The 6,000-nt window shown below is 45.2% G+C and overlaps 1 protein-coding gene across 2 annotated transcripts in view; it reads left to right on the forward strand.

The window, feature by feature from the left end:
• The window catches only part of ZNF407 (zinc finger protein 407), a 1,574,765-nt gene that overhangs the window by 252,943 nt on the left and 1,315,822 nt on the right, over positions 1–6,000 (forward strand). The gene's annotated exons all lie outside the window — the stretch shown is intronic.

A 6,000-nucleotide genomic window follows, 5' to 3' on the forward strand; every position in this document is an offset into this window, starting at 1 on the left:
TTCCGTAAAATGAATATTAGAGCTAGAGCAGTAATCCTCTAGATTGTGGGAGGGTTTAGATTTTTGTTGAATGTGAGAATGTTGTATGAGATGTATACAGGAGATTTCCACATGCAAGGGCCAGCCACATACCTGAGGGTGTTTGGAGTCTGATTTATTTCATGCATAGTCAGTCCATTTTAAAAGTTGTTGCCATAGTCTAAAATAGGAGCTACCAAGAGCTCCAACCACTGTACAGTGATGGAAGGTGTGTTCTCTAGAGATGAATGGGAACTTTTTGATTAATTTTGATTGAGAAATAGATGAGACTGCTGTATAAATTTGGGAGTTCACACTGAGGCCACTGTCCAAAAAGCTGCCAAGATTTCTGACATTGCTTTTAATAGGGACAGTGTTTCTCGAGACGTCTGGGAGGGGGCAGATTAGATCATTTTCCTTCAAGAGTTGTGATGGATTTCTGCCTTTAAGCCGTTGACTTTTGGCTCATCCTTGTTTCAGTCGCATTTAAGCCATTTGAGCTAATGGTAGATTGATAATTTTTACTAGTGATGCACTGATTGATTAGATTGCCATTGTCGTAGTTGGGGGAGAGGAGCTTGTGAGATCTCAGAAGGTCGATTAGTGTTTAACATGGAGGTAAAAGTAAAGGTGTCAGAGTAAAAAAGTGGGTAAACTCCTGGTCCCTGTGGTTATGAGGGGATAAGTCACCTACTTCTTCTATATGGTATGTGAGAATGGATTTAAACCATTTCAGTGACTGCTCATGTGACAAAAGCAGCTAATTGTCAATGGTGCAGAGGAAAGGCATGGGTCCATTGTTTTAAAGAAGGCGGACAAGTCAAATAGGATCAGCATGCAAAGTCATCTGTGTGCATCCATGTCAAGGAGTCGTCACATGCCTTAAGTGCAGTTTCAGTACAGTGATTTGGACATAAATCTGATTGGGTGGCGTCTAGTATTTTGTTAGACACTGTTTAGCTCCAAACTGCCTTAAGAGACTGAGGTGGTCATTCCAACCCTGGCGGTCCATGACCGCCGGGTTGGAGGACCGCGGGAGCACCGCCGACAGGCCGGCGGTGCTCCAATGGGCATTCCGACCGCGGCGGTAAAGCCGCGGTCGGACCAGCAACATTGGCGGGCTCCCGCCAGTGTACCGCCTCCCATTGGAATCCTCCAAGGCGGCGCAGCTAGCTGCGCCGCCGAGGGGATTCCGACCCCCCCTACCGCCATCCAGTTCCCGGCGGTCCGCCCGCCGGGAACCGGATGGCGGTAGGGGGGGTCGCGGGGCCCCCGTAAGAGGGCCCCTAAATGTATTTCACTGTCTGCTGCGCAGACAGTGAAATACGCGACGGGTGCAACTGCACCCGTCGCACAGCTTCCACTCCGCCGGCTTGATTCCGAGCCGGCTTCATCGTGGAAGCCTCTTTCCCGCTGGGCTGGCGGGTGGCCTGAAGGCGGCCGCCCGCCAGCCCAGCGGGAAAGTCAGAATTACTGCCGCGGTCTTTCGACCGCGGAACGGTAACCTGACGGCGGGACTTTGGCGGGCGGCCTCCGCCGCCCGCCAAGGTCCGAATGAGGGCCTGAGTATTCTGTTACTTTAGAACCTCATAGTGGAGTGTCAGTGGAATGACACTTATAAGTGTCTTGTTTTTTTTAAGGATGGTGAACCACCTGATTGATTCTTAGTTTTTGCTACTCTTTAACCGATCTTCCATTTGAGAATCACTATTGTATTATCTGGCTTTAATGTCATTGTGTTTAAAATATTTTTGGACATCTTGTGGGGCACCAAGAGGAACATATCCACCACCCTTAATTCCCTTTGTAAGTGCAGCAATTGATTCCTCCACGTCATCTCCACTGGCAAACGTTAATTTGATCTGATGTTCTGCGTGTGGAGAATAGCCTTTTCATCACCACTGTGTTTGTTTTCTTCCACCACCTATTGAAGAAGGATGGGAGTTTGGCTCCCATCACTGGTTACTTATGTCATTTACTTCATTTGATGAACCGTGAGAGTTTGAGACTGCTCTGTCCCCCCCATCGCTTCAGTGACCTTAAAAAGTGCATGTATCATTTTCCCACAGGATGGGTCTCAGATTTGCTGTCCTCTCTTATGCTCTCCCTTTACACTTTTCTTAGACGGCTTCCTGTTTGCTAGCCAAATGGGTTACCCAGACCTTCACTGCACCTCATCATTTTTCACTGCTTTCTAAAAGACATTTTGTTGTTTTTCCTTCTTTGACTCTTAAACCTTCTCGGGAATTGGTAAGGGATTTTTTGCCTTTCCAATCATCCTTAAATCTCTTGCTTACTGCTCTTCTTGGCATGTTCATATTTGGAGTGTATTATACTGAGGGGTGGACCTTTTTTCCATTACAAGCATATGTGGAATTCTCTCAGGACCCTGTATGGCCCTGCTATGTGCCCTTCCACATGGCTCACTCACATGTCTCGGCAAAGCACTTAATGTGCCAGAGGTGAAGGCCTAATGGTTACTGCAGTGCTTAGAAAAGCACACCTGTTCTTGAGCTTCGGCACCCAGATCCCTTTCACCCAAGATTATTTATCTCTGTACAACATTGCTGAGAGCCCTATTCCCCAATCAAAAAATCTACAAGCACCAATGTGCAGGGGACATGTCAGTAAGGAATGATATCCACTAATTGGGTTGCATTGCATCAACACCATGAAGGTATGAAAATCAAATGTTTATCTGAATTTTAATCCCTCTCTGTTAGACCTGGCAGCTTTTTTGCATGTCTCCCCTGTCTTTTTGCCCTCTGACCTCCTGTTTTTATAGTGTACTGGACTCTGTTTTTGCTGGTTTATTGTTTCTGCTCACTTTACCACTACTAATAAGTGCTAAAGTGCAAGTGCTTGCTCACTGTATAAATGGTACTGTTGATTGGTTTATCTATGACTGGCATATTTTTTATTTACTGGTAAGTCCCTAGTAAAGTGCACTAGAGGTGCCCAGGGCCTGTAAATGAAATGGTACTACTGGGCATGTAGCACTGATTGTGCCACCCACATGAGTAGCCCTGTATTCATGGCTCAGCCCTGCCACTGCAGTGTCTGTGTGTGCAGTTTTAATCTGCCAATTCGACTTAGCAAGTGTACCCACTTGCCAGGCCTAAACCTTCCCTTTTACTACATGTAAGGCACCCCTAAGCTAGCCCCTAGGTAGTTCCATTGGCAAGGTGCAGTGTATGTTAAAGGTGGGACATGTACTGATGTGTGTTGCATGTCCTACCAGTGAAATACTGCTAACTTCAGTCTTCAATGTTGCAAGGCCTATCTCTCTCATAGGTTAACATGGGGGCTGCCTTTAAATATCATTAAAGTTCAGATTCCCTTTGAGAGCAGATACAAATATGGAGTTTGGGGGCTCTGAACTCACAATTTAAAAATACATCTTTTAGTGAAGTTGTTTTTTAGATTGTTAGTTTGAAAATGCCACATTTAGAAAATAGGCATTTTCTTGCTTAAACCATCCTGTGACTCTGCTTGTTTGTGGATTCCCTGTCTGCGTCAGTTTGACAGTTGGTCTGTTTGCACCTCTCCTCTAGACAGTGACACAAAGGGAGCTGGGGTGTAGCCTGCATATCCCAATGAGCCATCTGAGCTAGAGTGGTGGGAGGAAGTGTCACTTAAACCTGAAAGGACTGTGCCTGCTCTTCCACAATGCAGTTTCCAACCCCTTGGTGTGTGTCTGGGGCCTGGCCTGGACAAGGAAGGATCTTTCAAACGACTGAGACTTTCCTTTGAAGTTTGCCTACTTCGAAGGCCGAAAGGGGTATAAGTACCAACTCCGGAATTGACACCACGTCGCCAGTGACGCCACTCCCTAGAGCACACTGCGAGGATCCCTGCAAATCCAAAGGTACTGTTTGTGGATCTTCCCAACACCATAGCTGGCCCACGACGCCGCGTCCGGCCTGAACTGTTGGTTTTGTTCATCACAACCCCGTGATAGCTCCACCTGGAGCTATTGACTTCAAGGAACTGTATTTTTTAGTAATTCTTGCAGAATTCATGTTTTACTACTGTATGTTGGATTTGTATCGTATTTGGTCTTGTTTTATATAGATAAATATTGGCTATTTTTCCAAAACTGGTGTGCTGTCCTTTTGTAGTGTTTTCACTGTGTTTCTGTGTGTTATGGGCAAATGCTTTACACATTGCTTCTGAGATAAGCCTGACTGCTCCTGCCAAGCTACCAAGGGGATGAGCAGGGGTTATCTGAGTGGGTATCTCCCTTATCCTGACTAGAGTGAGGGTCCCTACTTGGACAGGGTGCAAACTGACTGCCAACTAGAGACCCCATTTCTAACACTCTCAAACTGTGTTTATCTTCATCAACGGGGGTCTCACTCACACCCAGATCCAAACCAGGTGTCTGACGTTGTCCTGGTGGGATTTTCCTCCCCCATATTTAAACTGCCCTAGGTTATTGAGTGTCTACATGGACTGCAACTGGACTTTCAGCAGTCAATTAAGCAAAGATGTTAAATAACATTGTTTCAGCTGAGCCCTCTCACAATAGTTAAGCCTGTCTGCCAAGTCAGCTTCTATTCACAGATCAGGCCACTTTGCTATCGTTCTTTGATGGTGGCAGTGGACTGCTCACTTATTTATTTAAAGATTTGTAAAGCTCAACCGATACCTGGAAACGTGTCCTGGTGCTGATAACAGCCAAAGGCAAAATCACTATGCTCTGGTAAAGCACATTAGGGTATATAAAGTCACATTTTTAAAGCTTAGCTGCATGGCAACAGTTCCCTAATAGAGTGAAGAGGAAGATTATTCCAAAGGTGGGCAGCTTGAATAGAAAAGGCTCTACCACCTTCACAGCCCCTTTTGAATTTGCGTAAGGTAAGCAGATTGTAGTCAGAAGAGCGCAGAAACTGCTTAGGGTGCTACAGTTCAAATTTATGTTGACGAAAGAGGGATGCAGCCTGATGGATCCCCTTATGTACAAAGCAGAAAGATTTAAACAATCTTTTTAGACAAGGGAAGCCAGTATAGTGAATCCAAGGTGTCTGATACAGAAGACTGTTGAGGAACAGACACTGTCTTCCGTCCCTCCTCTGCTGGAACTTCTGGTCGTTCTCTACGTAACTTGATTCCGCTATAAAGATGTGGTTTGTCATTTGGAGTCAGGTGTGTGTTGGATGAATGGTTTTGTTGGTAGTTGAGGGGGATATAGGTTGCTTCTAATTGTAGTGTAGATGATCTTCACCCTGGAGCTGATATATTAATAAGTTTATCTGTTCTATTCCTTGGATCCTAAAGTGAGTGCGGTTTTTTGTGGCTCAGAATGGTTCAATTAGCACATTCCTACAATTCTAAGTGGTGGTTCGCATAGCCCTTTCTGTCCTTGATTCCTTTACTTTCTTCTATCCTTGTGTGTAAGTGGCTCCAATAGGGTTTGGCATATAGATGATTCCATTCTCTATAATTATATTAAGGTAGCCATTATGGAAAGTTTGAAGGGGTGTAGATTAGACAAGGAGGGGTCGGATGATGAGGAGCAGGGCTTTGTCAGAAAGGGTGATAAAAAGGGTAAGATTATGTTGGCATATGAAGTCACATGGGAAGAGGGAGGGGGCAAAGAACAGAGTATGGTGAGGCTGGGTGAAGCAAACGTAGGTGGAGTAGTTGGGTGAAGATGCTGTAGGTAGATGGATAGTAGGAAATTGATGGGTTATAAGGGAATAGAGTGTTTATTGACAGTAAGCATGATACAGAGAAAACAGTCACTTCCTAGTACTCTGCAGCCCAAGGGATATACCGGAAACAATCTTAGAGCATCCTATGCACTCCTGGTAAGTTCAGGATAAGTAGTTGAGATTTTCTGCTTCATCCTCAAGGGGTTTAGCTGCCTCACTTATAAATGTCTCTTTCTGCCTAGTTGAAGCGGACAAGTGCAATAGTTTCCTCAGTCAACACAATTTGTTGATTTCTTATTATGAGGAAACTGTTGAAGCCTGTTCT

Source organism: Pleurodeles waltl, chromosome 2_2, assembly GCF_031143425.1.
Source record: "Pleurodeles waltl isolate 20211129_DDA chromosome 2_2, aPleWal1.hap1.20221129, whole genome shotgun sequence".
Lineage (NCBI taxonomy): Eukaryota > Metazoa > Chordata > Amphibia > Caudata > Salamandridae > Pleurodeles > Pleurodeles waltl.